The 11992-nt window shown below is 42.3% G+C and overlaps 20 non-coding genes across 20 annotated transcripts; all 20 read right to left on the reverse strand.

Moving 5' to 3' along the window:
* Positions 1 to 330: 330 nt before the first annotated feature.
* LOC135158614 (5S ribosomal RNA) lies at positions 331 to 449 on the reverse strand. The gene has a single exon (XR_010297380.1). It is a non-coding gene; the product is annotated as a 5S ribosomal RNA (ribosomal RNA).
* A 470-nt stretch (positions 450 to 919) lies between these two features.
* LOC135158615 (5S ribosomal RNA) lies at positions 920 to 1038 on the reverse strand. The gene has a single exon (XR_010297381.1). It is a non-coding gene; the product is annotated as a 5S ribosomal RNA (ribosomal RNA).
* Positions 1039 to 1508: 470 nt separating this feature from the next.
* LOC135158616 (5S ribosomal RNA) lies at positions 1509 to 1627 on the reverse strand. Its single transcript, XR_010297382.1, has one exon. It is a non-coding gene; the product is annotated as a 5S ribosomal RNA (ribosomal RNA).
* Positions 1628 to 2097: 470 nt separating this feature from the next.
* LOC135158617 (5S ribosomal RNA) lies at positions 2098 to 2216 on the reverse strand. The gene has a single exon (XR_010297383.1). It is a non-coding gene; the product is annotated as a 5S ribosomal RNA (ribosomal RNA).
* Positions 2217 to 2686: 470 nt separating this feature from the next.
* LOC135158618 (5S ribosomal RNA) lies at positions 2687 to 2805 on the reverse strand. The gene has a single exon (XR_010297384.1). It is a non-coding gene; the product is annotated as a 5S ribosomal RNA (ribosomal RNA).
* A 470-nt stretch (positions 2806 to 3275) lies between these two features.
* LOC135158619 (5S ribosomal RNA) lies at positions 3276 to 3394 on the reverse strand. Its single transcript, XR_010297385.1, has one exon. It is a non-coding gene; the product is annotated as a 5S ribosomal RNA (ribosomal RNA).
* A 470-nt stretch (positions 3395 to 3864) lies between these two features.
* Positions 3865 to 3983, reverse strand: LOC135158620 (5S ribosomal RNA). Its single transcript, XR_010297386.1, has one exon. It is a non-coding gene; the product is annotated as a 5S ribosomal RNA (ribosomal RNA).
* A 470-nt stretch (positions 3984 to 4453) lies between these two features.
* LOC135158622 (5S ribosomal RNA) lies at positions 4454 to 4572 on the reverse strand. Its single transcript, XR_010297388.1, has one exon. It is a non-coding gene; the product is annotated as a 5S ribosomal RNA (ribosomal RNA).
* Positions 4573 to 5042: 470 nt separating this feature from the next.
* On the reverse strand, positions 5043 to 5161 carry LOC135158623 (5S ribosomal RNA). Its single transcript, XR_010297389.1, has one exon. It is a non-coding gene; the product is annotated as a 5S ribosomal RNA (ribosomal RNA).
* Positions 5162 to 5631: 470 nt separating this feature from the next.
* On the reverse strand, positions 5632 to 5750 carry LOC135158624 (5S ribosomal RNA). The gene has a single exon (XR_010297390.1). It is a non-coding gene; the product is annotated as a 5S ribosomal RNA (ribosomal RNA).
* A 470-nt stretch (positions 5751 to 6220) lies between these two features.
* On the reverse strand, positions 6221 to 6339 carry LOC135158625 (5S ribosomal RNA). Its single transcript, XR_010297391.1, has one exon. It is a non-coding gene; the product is annotated as a 5S ribosomal RNA (ribosomal RNA).
* A 470-nt stretch (positions 6340 to 6809) lies between these two features.
* Positions 6810 to 6928, reverse strand: LOC135158626 (5S ribosomal RNA). Its single transcript, XR_010297392.1, has one exon. It is a non-coding gene; the product is annotated as a 5S ribosomal RNA (ribosomal RNA).
* A 470-nt stretch (positions 6929 to 7398) lies between these two features.
* LOC135158627 (5S ribosomal RNA) lies at positions 7399 to 7517 on the reverse strand. The gene has a single exon (XR_010297393.1). It is a non-coding gene; the product is annotated as a 5S ribosomal RNA (ribosomal RNA).
* A 470-nt stretch (positions 7518 to 7987) lies between these two features.
* LOC135158628 (5S ribosomal RNA) lies at positions 7988 to 8106 on the reverse strand. Its single transcript, XR_010297394.1, has one exon. It is a non-coding gene; the product is annotated as a 5S ribosomal RNA (ribosomal RNA).
* Positions 8107 to 8576: 470 nt separating this feature from the next.
* LOC135158629 (5S ribosomal RNA) lies at positions 8577 to 8695 on the reverse strand. The gene has a single exon (XR_010297395.1). It is a non-coding gene; the product is annotated as a 5S ribosomal RNA (ribosomal RNA).
* Positions 8696 to 9165: 470 nt separating this feature from the next.
* LOC135158630 (5S ribosomal RNA) lies at positions 9166 to 9284 on the reverse strand. The gene has a single exon (XR_010297396.1). It is a non-coding gene; the product is annotated as a 5S ribosomal RNA (ribosomal RNA).
* Positions 9285 to 9754: 470 nt separating this feature from the next.
* LOC135158631 (5S ribosomal RNA) lies at positions 9755 to 9873 on the reverse strand. Its single transcript, XR_010297397.1, has one exon. It is a non-coding gene; the product is annotated as a 5S ribosomal RNA (ribosomal RNA).
* A 470-nt stretch (positions 9874 to 10343) lies between these two features.
* LOC135158633 (5S ribosomal RNA) lies at positions 10344 to 10462 on the reverse strand. The gene has a single exon (XR_010297399.1). It is a non-coding gene; the product is annotated as a 5S ribosomal RNA (ribosomal RNA).
* Positions 10463 to 10932: 470 nt separating this feature from the next.
* Positions 10933 to 11051, reverse strand: LOC135158634 (5S ribosomal RNA). The gene has a single exon (XR_010297400.1). It is a non-coding gene; the product is annotated as a 5S ribosomal RNA (ribosomal RNA).
* Positions 11052 to 11521: 470 nt separating this feature from the next.
* LOC135158635 (5S ribosomal RNA) lies at positions 11522 to 11640 on the reverse strand. Its single transcript, XR_010297401.1, has one exon. It is a non-coding gene; the product is annotated as a 5S ribosomal RNA (ribosomal RNA).
* Positions 11641 to 11992: the final 352 nt, after the last annotated feature.

An 11992-nucleotide genomic window follows, 5' to 3' on the forward strand; every position in this document is an offset into this window, starting at 1 on the left:
GGATGCCTACCTACGATAATTTGGAGATATTGTCGTGTTTTTTTTCTTGGATGCGCACCTGTGTGTGACGCAACAATTCACATGATGGTGTAGGCCTTGAACTGCGCGCCTCGTCTCTTGGAGACCCTGTGCTTGCAAACAAACGACTTTCATCATTGCCTTGAATGTCGGACATCAAGCGAAAAGTTTATTCCTGCTCTATTAAAAAGGGTGACGAAGGAGACGAAAAAGACAACAAAAAAGGAGACAAAAGTGATACTATAAAGGAAAACAAATACCAACGACTTAAAATGAAAAAATGAATAAAGGGGCATTTCATGAAGCAAAAAATGCCTACAACACCCGGTATTCCCAGGCGGTCTCCCATCCAAGTACTAACCGAGCCCTATGCTGCTTGACTTCGGTGATCGGACGAGAACCGGTATATTCAGCATGGTATGGTCGTAGGCTCTTGCTCCATCAAAGTCAAGCTATTTGAAGGGATACTATGACGTCATCATCTATTTAATCCCTGTCAGTAATAATATTGGTTGATTGATGTCTTCAGTCATTCCACCGATCTTTCATTGGGTTTGTTTCAGTTTCCATCGGATGCCTACCTACGATAATTTGGAGATATTGTCGTGTTTTTTTTCTTGGATGCGCACCTGTGTGTGACGCAACAATTCACATGATGGTGTAGGCCTTGAACTGCGCGCCTCGTCTCTTGGAGACCCTGTGCTTGCAAACAAACGACTTTCATCATTGCCTTGAATGTCGGACATCAAGCGAAAAGTTTATTCCTGCTCTATTAAAAAGGGTGACGAAGGAGACGAAAAAGACAACAAAAAAGGAGACAAAAGTGATACTATAAAGGAAAACAAATACCAACGACTTAAAATGAAAAAATGAATAAAGGGGCATTTCATGAAGCAAAAAATGCCTACAACACCCGGTATTCCCAGGCGGTCTCCCATCCAAGTACTAACCGAGCCCTATGCTGCTTGACTTCGGTGATCGGACGAGAACCGGTATATTCAGCATGGTATGGTCGTAGGCTCTTGCTCCATCAAAGTCAAGCTATTTGAAGGGATACTATGACGTCATCATCTATTTAATCCCTGTCAGTAATAATATTGGTTGATTGATGTCTTCAGTCATTCCACCGATCTTTCATTGGGTTTGTTTCAGTTTCCATCGGATGCCTACCTACGATAATTTGGAGATATTGTCGTGTTTTTTTTCTTGGATGCGCACCTGTGTGTGACGCAACAATTCACATGATGGTGTAGGCCTTGAACTGCGCGCCTCGTCTCTTGGAGACCCTGTGCTTGCAAACAAACGACTTTCATCATTGCCTTGAATGTCGGACATCAAGCGAAAAGTTTATTCCTGCTCTATTAAAAAGGGTGACGAAGGAGACGAAAAAGACAACAAAAAAGGAGACAAAAGTGATACTATAAAGGAAAACAAATACCAACGACTTAAAATGAAAAAATGAATAAAGGGGCATTTCATGAAGCAAAAAATGCCTACAACACCCGGTATTCCCAGGCGGTCTCCCATCCAAGTACTAACCGAGCCCTATGCTGCTTGACTTCGGTGATCGGACGAGAACCGGTATATTCAGCATGGTATGGTCGTAGGCTCTTGCTCCATCAAAGTCAAGCTATTTGAAGGGATACTATGACGTCATCATCTATTTAATCCCTGTCAGTAATAATATTGGTTGATTGATGTCTTCAGTCATTCCACCGATCTTTCATTGGGTTTGTTTCAGTTTCCATCGGATGCCTACCTACGATAATTTGGAGATATTGTCGTGTTTTTTTTCTTGGATGCGCACCTGTGTGTGACGCAACAATTCACATGATGGTGTAGGCCTTGAACTGCGCGCCTCGTCTCTTGGAGACCCTGTGCTTGCAAACAAACGACTTTCATCATTGCCTTGAATGTCGGACATCAAGCGAAAAGTTTATTCCTGCTCTATTAAAAAGGGTGACGAAGGAGACGAAAAAGACAACAAAAAAGGAGACAAAAGTGATACTATAAAGGAAAACAAATACCAACGACTTAAAATGAAAAAATGAATAAAGGGGCATTTCATGAAGCAAAAAATGCCTACAACACCCGGTATTCCCAGGCGGTCTCCCATCCAAGTACTAACCGAGCCCTATGCTGCTTGACTTCGGTGATCGGACGAGAACCGGTATATTCAGCATGGTATGGTCGTAGGCTCTTGCTCCATCAAAGTCAAGCTATTTGAAGGGATACTATGACGTCATCATCTATTTAATCCCTGTCAGTAATAATATTGGTTGATTGATGTCTTCAGTCATTCCACCGATCTTTCATTGGGTTTGTTTCAGTTTCCATCGGATGCCTACCTACGATAATTTGGAGATATTGTCGTGTTTTTTTTCTTGGATGCGCACCTGTGTGTGACGCAACAATTCACATGATGGTGTAGGCCTTGAACTGCGCGCCTCGTCTCTTGGAGACCCTGTGCTTGCAAACAAACGACTTTCATCATTGCCTTGAATGTCGGACATCAAGCGAAAAGTTTATTCCTGCTCTATTAAAAAGGGTGACGAAGGAGACGAAAAAGACAACAAAAAAGGAGACAAAAGTGATACTATAAAGGAAAACAAATACCAACGACTTAAAATGAAAAAATGAATAAAGGGGCATTTCATGAAGCAAAAAATGCCTACAACACCCGGTATTCCCAGGCGGTCTCCCATCCAAGTACTAACCGAGCCCTATGCTGCTTGACTTCGGTGATCGGACGAGAACCGGTATATTCAGCATGGTATGGTCGTAGGCTCTTGCTCCATCAAAGTCAAGCTATTTGAAGGGATACTATGACGTCATCATCTATTTAATCCCTGTCAGTAATAATATTGGTTGATTGATGTCTTCAGTCATTCCACCGATCTTTCATTGGGTTTGTTTCAGTTTCCATCGGATGCCTACCTACGATAATTTGGAGATATTGTCGTGTTTTTTTTCTTGGATGCGCACCTGTGTGTGACGCAACAATTCACATGATGGTGTAGGCCTTGAACTGCGCGCCTCGTCTCTTGGAGACCCTGTGCTTGCAAACAAACGACTTTCATCATTGCCTTGAATGTCGGACATCAAGCGAAAAGTTTATTCCTGCTCTATTAAAAAGGGTGACGAAGGAGACGAAAAAGACAACAAAAAAGGAGACAAAAGTGATACTATAAAGGAAAACAAATACCAACGACTTAAAATGAAAAAATGAATAAAGGGGCATTTCATGAAGCAAAAAATGCCTACAACACCCGGTATTCCCAGGCGGTCTCCCATCCAAGTACTAACCGAGCCCTATGCTGCTTGACTTCGGTGATCGGACGAGAACCGGTATATTCAGCATGGTATGGTCGTAGGCTCTTGCTCCATCAAAGTCAAGCTATTTGAAGGGATACTATGACGTCATCATCTATTTAATCCCTGTCAGTAATAATATTGGTTGATTGATGTCTTCAGTCATTCCACCGATCTTTCATTGGGTTTGTTTCAGTTTCCATCGGATGCCTACCTACGATAATTTGGAGATATTGTCGTGTTTTTTTTCTTGGATGCGCACCTGTGTGTGACGCAACAATTCACATGATGGTGTAGGCCTTGAACTGCGCGCCTCGTCTCTTGGAGACCCTGTGCTTGCAAACAAACGACTTTCATCATTGCCTTGAATGTCGGACATCAAGCGAAAAGTTTATTCCTGCTCTATTAAAAAGGGTGACGAAGGAGACGAAAAAGACAACAAAAAAGGAGACAAAAGTGATACTATAAAGGAAAACAAATACCAACGACTTAAAATGAAAAAATGAATAAAGGGGCATTTCATGAAGCAAAAAATGCCTACAACACCCGGTATTCCCAGGCGGTCTCCCATCCAAGTACTAACCGAGCCCTATGCTGCTTGACTTCGGTGATCGGACGAGAACCGGTATATTCAGCATGGTATGGTCGTAGGCTCTTGCTCCATCAAAGTCAAGCTATTTGAAGGGATACTATGACGTCATCATCTATTTAATCCCTGTCAGTAATAATATTGGTTGATTGATGTCTTCAGTCATTCCACCGATCTTTCATTGGGTTTGTTTCAGTTTCCATCGGATGCCTACCTACGATAATTTGGAGATATTGTCGTGTTTTTTTTCTTGGATGCGCACCTGTGTGTGACGCAACAATTCACATGATGGTGTAGGCCTTGAACTGCGCGCCTCGTCTCTTGGAGACCCTGTGCTTGCAAACAAACGACTTTCATCATTGCCTTGAATGTCGGACATCAAGCGAAAAGTTTATTCCTGCTCTATTAAAAAGGGTGACGAAGGAGACGAAAAAGACAACAAAAAAGGAGACAAAAGTGATACTATAAAGGAAAACAAATACCAACGACTTAAAATGAAAAAATGAATAAAGGGGCATTTCATGAAGCAAAAAATGCCTACAACACCCGGTATTCCCAGGCGGTCTCCCATCCAAGTACTAACCGAGCCCTATGCTGCTTGACTTCGGTGATCGGACGAGAACCGGTATATTCAGCATGGTATGGTCGTAGGCTCTTGCTCCATCAAAGTCAAGCTATTTGAAGGGATACTATGACGTCATCATCTATTTAATCCCTGTCAGTAATAATATTGGTTGATTGATGTCTTCAGTCATTCCACCGATCTTTCATTGGGTTTGTTTCAGTTTCCATCGGATGCCTACCTACGATAATTTGGAGATATTGTCGTGTTTTTTTTCTTGGATGCGCACCTGTGTGTGACGCAACAATTCACATGATGGTGTAGGCCTTGAACTGCGCGCCTCGTCTCTTGGAGACCCTGTGCTTGCAAACAAACGACTTTCATCATTGCCTTGAATGTCGGACATCAAGCGAAAAGTTTATTCCTGCTCTATTAAAAAGGGTGACGAAGGAGACGAAAAAGACAACAAAAAAGGAGACAAAAGTGATACTATAAAGGAAAACAAATACCAACGACTTAAAATGAAAAAATGAATAAAGGGGCATTTCATGAAGCAAAAAATGCCTACAACACCCGGTATTCCCAGGCGGTCTCCCATCCAAGTACTAACCGAGCCCTATGCTGCTTGACTTCGGTGATCGGACGAGAACCGGTATATTCAGCATGGTATGGTCGTAGGCTCTTGCTCCATCAAAGTCAAGCTATTTGAAGGGATACTATGACGTCATCATCTATTTAATCCCTGTCAGTAATAATATTGGTTGATTGATGTCTTCAGTCATTCCACCGATCTTTCATTGGGTTTGTTTCAGTTTCCATCGGATGCCTACCTACGATAATTTGGAGATATTGTCGTGTTTTTTTTCTTGGATGCGCACCTGTGTGTGACGCAACAATTCACATGATGGTGTAGGCCTTGAACTGCGCGCCTCGTCTCTTGGAGACCCTGTGCTTGCAAACAAACGACTTTCATCATTGCCTTGAATGTCGGACATCAAGCGAAAAGTTTATTCCTGCTCTATTAAAAAGGGTGACGAAGGAGACGAAAAAGACAACAAAAAAGGAGACAAAAGTGATACTATAAAGGAAAACAAATACCAACGACTTAAAATGAAAAAATGAATAAAGGGGCATTTCATGAAGCAAAAAATGCCTACAACACCCGGTATTCCCAGGCGGTCTCCCATCCAAGTACTAACCGAGCCCTATGCTGCTTGACTTCGGTGATCGGACGAGAACCGGTATATTCAGCATGGTATGGTCGTAGGCTCTTGCTCCATCAAAGTCAAGCTATTTGAAGGGATACTATGACGTCATCATCTATTTAATCCCTGTCAGTAATAATATTGGTTGATTGATGTCTTCAGTCATTCCACCGATCTTTCATTGGGTTTGTTTCAGTTTCCATCGGATGCCTACCTACGATAATTTGGAGATATTGTCGTGTTTTTTTTCTTGGATGCGCACCTGTGTGTGACGCAACAATTCACATGATGGTGTAGGCCTTGAACTGCGCGCCTCGTCTCTTGGAGACCCTGTGCTTGCAAACAAACGACTTTCATCATTGCCTTGAATGTCGGACATCAAGCGAAAAGTTTATTCCTGCTCTATTAAAAAGGGTGACGAAGGAGACGAAAAAGACAACAAAAAAGGAGACAAAAGTGATACTATAAAGGAAAACAAATACCAACGACTTAAAATGAAAAAATGAATAAAGGGGCATTTCATGAAGCAAAAAATGCCTACAACACCCGGTATTCCCAGGCGGTCTCCCATCCAAGTACTAACCGAGCCCTATGCTGCTTGACTTCGGTGATCGGACGAGAACCGGTATATTCAGCATGGTATGGTCGTAGGCTCTTGCTCCATCAAAGTCAAGCTATTTGAAGGGATACTATGACGTCATCATCTATTTAATCCCTGTCAGTAATAATATTGGTTGATTGATGTCTTCAGTCATTCCACCGATCTTTCATTGGGTTTGTTTCAGTTTCCATCGGATGCCTACCTACGATAATTTGGAGATATTGTCGTGTTTTTTTTCTTGGATGCGCACCTGTGTGTGACGCAACAATTCACATGATGGTGTAGGCCTTGAACTGCGCGCCTCGTCTCTTGGAGACCCTGTGCTTGCAAACAAACGACTTTCATCATTGCCTTGAATGTCGGACATCAAGCGAAAAGTTTATTCCTGCTCTATTAAAAAGGGTGACGAAGGAGACGAAAAAGACAACAAAAAAGGAGACAAAAGTGATACTATAAAGGAAAACAAATACCAACGACTTAAAATGAAAAAATGAATAAAGGGGCATTTCATGAAGCAAAAAATGCCTACAACACCCGGTATTCCCAGGCGGTCTCCCATCCAAGTACTAACCGAGCCCTATGCTGCTTGACTTCGGTGATCGGACGAGAACCGGTATATTCAGCATGGTATGGTCGTAGGCTCTTGCTCCATCAAAGTCAAGCTATTTGAAGGGATACTATGACGTCATCATCTATTTAATCCCTGTCAGTAATAATATTGGTTGATTGATGTCTTCAGTCATTCCACCGATCTTTCATTGGGTTTGTTTCAGTTTCCATCGGATGCCTACCTACGATAATTTGGAGATATTGTCGTGTTTTTTTTCTTGGATGCGCACCTGTGTGTGACGCAACAATTCACATGATGGTGTAGGCCTTGAACTGCGCGCCTCGTCTCTTGGAGACCCTGTGCTTGCAAACAAACGACTTTCATCATTGCCTTGAATGTCGGACATCAAGCGAAAAGTTTATTCCTGCTCTATTAAAAAGGGTGACGAAGGAGACGAAAAAGACAACAAAAAAGGAGACAAAAGTGATACTATAAAGGAAAACAAATACCAACGACTTAAAATGAAAAAATGAATAAAGGGGCATTTCATGAAGCAAAAAATGCCTACAACACCCGGTATTCCCAGGCGGTCTCCCATCCAAGTACTAACCGAGCCCTATGCTGCTTGACTTCGGTGATCGGACGAGAACCGGTATATTCAGCATGGTATGGTCGTAGGCTCTTGCTCCATCAAAGTCAAGCTATTTGAAGGGATACTATGACGTCATCATCTATTTAATCCCTGTCAGTAATAATATTGGTTGATTGATGTCTTCAGTCATTCCACCGATCTTTCATTGGGTTTGTTTCAGTTTCCATCGGATGCCTACCTACGATAATTTGGAGATATTGTCGTGTTTTTTTTCTTGGATGCGCACCTGTGTGTGACGCAACAATTCACATGATGGTGTAGGCCTTGAACTGCGCGCCTCGTCTCTTGGAGACCCTGTGCTTGCAAACAAACGACTTTCATCATTGCCTTGAATGTCGGACATCAAGCGAAAAGTTTATTCCTGCTCTATTAAAAAGGGTGACGAAGGAGACGAAAAAGACAACAAAAAAGGAGACAAAAGTGATACTATAAAGGAAAACAAATACCAACGACTTAAAATGAAAAAATGAATAAAGGGGCATTTCATGAAGCAAAAAATGCCTACAACACCCGGTATTCCCAGGCGGTCTCCCATCCAAGTACTAACCGAGCCCTATGCTGCTTGACTTCGGTGATCGGACGAGAACCGGTATATTCAGCATGGTATGGTCGTAGGCTCTTGCTCCATCAAAGTCAAGCTATTTGAAGGGATACTATGACGTCATCATCTATTTAATCCCTGTCAGTAATAATATTGGTTGATTGATGTCTTCAGTCATTCCACCGATCTTTCATTGGGTTTGTTTCAGTTTCCATCGGATGCCTACCTACGATAATTTGGAGATATTGTCGTGTTTTTTTTCTTGGATGCGCACCTGTGTGTGACGCAACAATTCACATGATGGTGTAGGCCTTGAACTGCGCGCCTCGTCTCTTGGAGACCCTGTGCTTGCAAACAAACGACTTTCATCATTGCCTTGAATGTCGGACATCAAGCGAAAAGTTTATTCCTGCTCTATTAAAAAGGGTGACGAAGGAGACGAAAAAGACAACAAAAAAGGAGACAAAAGTGATACTATAAAGGAAAACAAATACCAACGACTTAAAATGAAAAAATGAATAAAGGGGCATTTCATGAAGCAAAAAATGCCTACAACACCCGGTATTCCCAGGCGGTCTCCCATCCAAGTACTAACCGAGCCCTATGCTGCTTGACTTCGGTGATCGGACGAGAACCGGTATATTCAGCATGGTATGGTCGTAGGCTCTTGCTCCATCAAAGTCAAGCTATTTGAAGGGATACTATGACGTCATCATCTATTTAATCCCTGTCAGTAATAATATTGGTTGATTGATGTCTTCAGTCATTCCACCGATCTTTCATTGGGTTTGTTTCAGTTTCCATCGGATGCCTACCTACGATAATTTGGAGATATTGTCGTGTTTTTTTTCTTGGATGCGCACCTGTGTGTGACGCAACAATTCACATGATGGTGTAGGCCTTGAACTGCGCGCCTCGTCTCTTGGAGACCCTGTGCTTGCAAACAAACGACTTTCATCATTGCCTTGAATGTCGGACATCAAGCGAAAAGTTTATTCCTGCTCTATTAAAAAGGGTGACGAAGGAGACGAAAAAGACAACAAAAAAGGAGACAAAAGTGATACTATAAAGGAAAACAAATACCAACGACTTAAAATGAAAAAATGAATAAAGGGGCATTTCATGAAGCAAAAAATGCCTACAACACCCGGTATTCCCAGGCGGTCTCCCATCCAAGTACTAACCGAGCCCTATGCTGCTTGACTTCGGTGATCGGACGAGAACCGGTATATTCAGCATGGTATGGTCGTAGGCTCTTGCTCCATCAAAGTCAAGCTATTTGAAGGGATACTATGACGTCATCATCTATTTAATCCCTGTCAGTAATAATATTGGTTGATTGATGTCTTCAGTCATTCCACCGATCTTTCATTGGGTTTGTTTCAGTTTCCATCGGATGCCTACCTACGATAATTTGGAGATATTGTCGTGTTTTTTTTCTTGGATGCGCACCTGTGTGTGACGCAACAATTCACATGATGGTGTAGGCCTTGAACTGCGCGCCTCGTCTCTTGGAGACCCTGTGCTTGCAAACAAACGACTTTCATCATTGCCTTGAATGTCGGACATCAAGCGAAAAGTTTATTCCTGCTCTATTAAAAAGGGTGACGAAGGAGACGAAAAAGACAACAAAAAAGGAGACAAAAGTGATACTATAAAGGAAAACAAATACCAACGACTTAAAATGAAAAAATGAATAAAGGGGCATTTCATGAAGCAAAAAATGCCTACAACACCCGGTATTCCCAGGCGGTCTCCCATCCAAGTACTAACCGAGCCCTATGCTGCTTGACTTCGGTGATCGGACGAGAACCGGTATATTCAGCATGGTATGGTCGTAGGCTCTTGCTCCATCAAAGTCAAGCTATTTGAAGGGATACTATGACGTCATCATCTATTTAATCCCTGTCAGTAATAATATTGGTTGATTGATGTCTTCAGTCATTCCACCGATCTTTCATTGGGTTTGTTTCAGTTTCCATCGGATGCCTACCTACGATAATTTGGAGATATTGTCGTGTTTTTTTTCTTGGATGCGCACCTGTGTGTGACGCAACAATTCACATGATGGTGTAGGCCTTGAACTGCGCGCCTCGTCTCTTGGAGACCCTGTGCTTGCAAACAAACGACTTTCATCATTGCCTTGAATGTCGGACATCAAGCGAAAAGTTTATTCCTGCTCTATTAAAAAGGGTGACGAAGGAGACGAAAAAGACAACAAAAAAGGAGACAAAAGTGATACTATAAAGGAAAACAAATACCAACGACTTAAAATGAAAAAATGAATAAAGGGGCATTTCATGAAGCAAAAAATGCCTACAACACCCGGTATTCCCAGGCGGTCTCCCATCCAAGTACTAACCGAGCCCTATGCTGCTTGACTTCGGTGATCGGACGAGAACCGGTATATTCAGCATGGTATGGTCGTAGGCTCTTGCTCCATCAAAGTCAAGCTATTTGAAGGGATACTATGACGTCATCATCTATTTAATCCCTGTCAGTAATAATATTGGTTGATTGATGTCTTCAGTCATTCCACCGATCTTTCATTGGGTTTGTTTCAGTTTCCATCGGATGCCTACCTACGATAATTTGGAGATATTGTCGTGTTTTTTTTCTTGGATGCGCACCTGTGTGTGACGCAACAATTCACATGATGGTGTAGGCCTTGAACTGCGCGCCTCATCTCTTGGAGACCCTGTGCTTGCAAACAAACGACTTTCATCATTGCCTTGAATGTCGGACATCAAGCGAAAAGTTTATTCCTGCTCTATTAAAAAGGGTGACGAAGGAGACGAAAAAGACAACAAAAAAGGAGACAAAAGTGATACTATAAAGGAAAACAAATACCAACGACTTAAAATGAAAAAATGAATAAAGGGGCATTTCATGAAGCAAAAAATGCCTACAACACCCGGTATTCCCAGGCGGTCTCCCATCCAAGTACTAACCGAGCCCTATGCTGCTTGACTTCGGTGATCGGACGAGAACCGGTATATTCAGCATGGTATGGTCGTAGGCTCTTGCTCCATCAAAGTCAAGCTATTTGAAGGGATACTATGACGTCATCATCTATTTAATCCCTGTCAGTAATAATATTGGTTGATTGATGTCTTCAGTCATTCCACCGATCTTTCATTGGGTTTGTTTCAGTTTCCATCGGATGCCTACCTACGATAATTTGGAGATATTGTCGTGTTTTTTTTCTTGGATGCGCACCTGTGTGTGACGCAACAATTCACATGATGGTGTAGGCCTTGAACTGCGCGCCTCGTCTCTTGGAGACCCTGTGCTTGCAAACAAACGACTTTCATCATTGCCTTGAATGTCGGACATCAAGCGAAAAGTTTATTCCTGCTCTATTAAAAAGGGTGACGAAGGAGACGAAAAAGACAACAAAAAAGGAGACAAAAGTGATACTATAAAGGAAAACAAATACCAACGACTTAAAATGAAAAAATGAATAAAGGGGCATTTCATGAAGCAAAAAATGCCTACAACACCCGGTATTCCCAGGCGGTCTCCCATCCAAGTACTAACCGAGCCCTATGCTGCTTGACTTCGGTGATCGGACGAGAACCGGTATATTCAGCATGGTATGGTCGTAGGCTCTTGCTCCATCAAAGTCAAGCTATTTGAAGGGATACTATGACGTCATCATCTATTTAATCCCTGTCAGTAATAATATTGGTTGATTGATGTCTTCAGTCATTCCACCGATCTTTCATTGGGTTTGTTTCAGTTTCCATCGGATGCCTACCTACGATAATTTGGAGATATTGTCGTGTTTTTTTTCTTGGATGCGCACCTGTGTGTGACGCAACAATTCACATGATGGTGTAGGCCTTGAACTGCGCGCCTCGTCTCTTGGAGACCCTGTGCTTGCAAACAAACGACTTTCATCATTGCCTTGAATGTCGGACATCAAGCGAAAAGTTTATTCCTGCTCTATTAAAAAGGGT

This window comes from Lytechinus pictus, unplaced genomic scaffold (assembly GCF_037042905.1).
Source record: "Lytechinus pictus isolate F3 Inbred unplaced genomic scaffold, Lp3.0 scaffold_98, whole genome shotgun sequence".
Taxonomy (NCBI): Eukaryota; Metazoa; Echinodermata; class Echinoidea; order Temnopleuroida; family Toxopneustidae; genus Lytechinus; species Lytechinus pictus.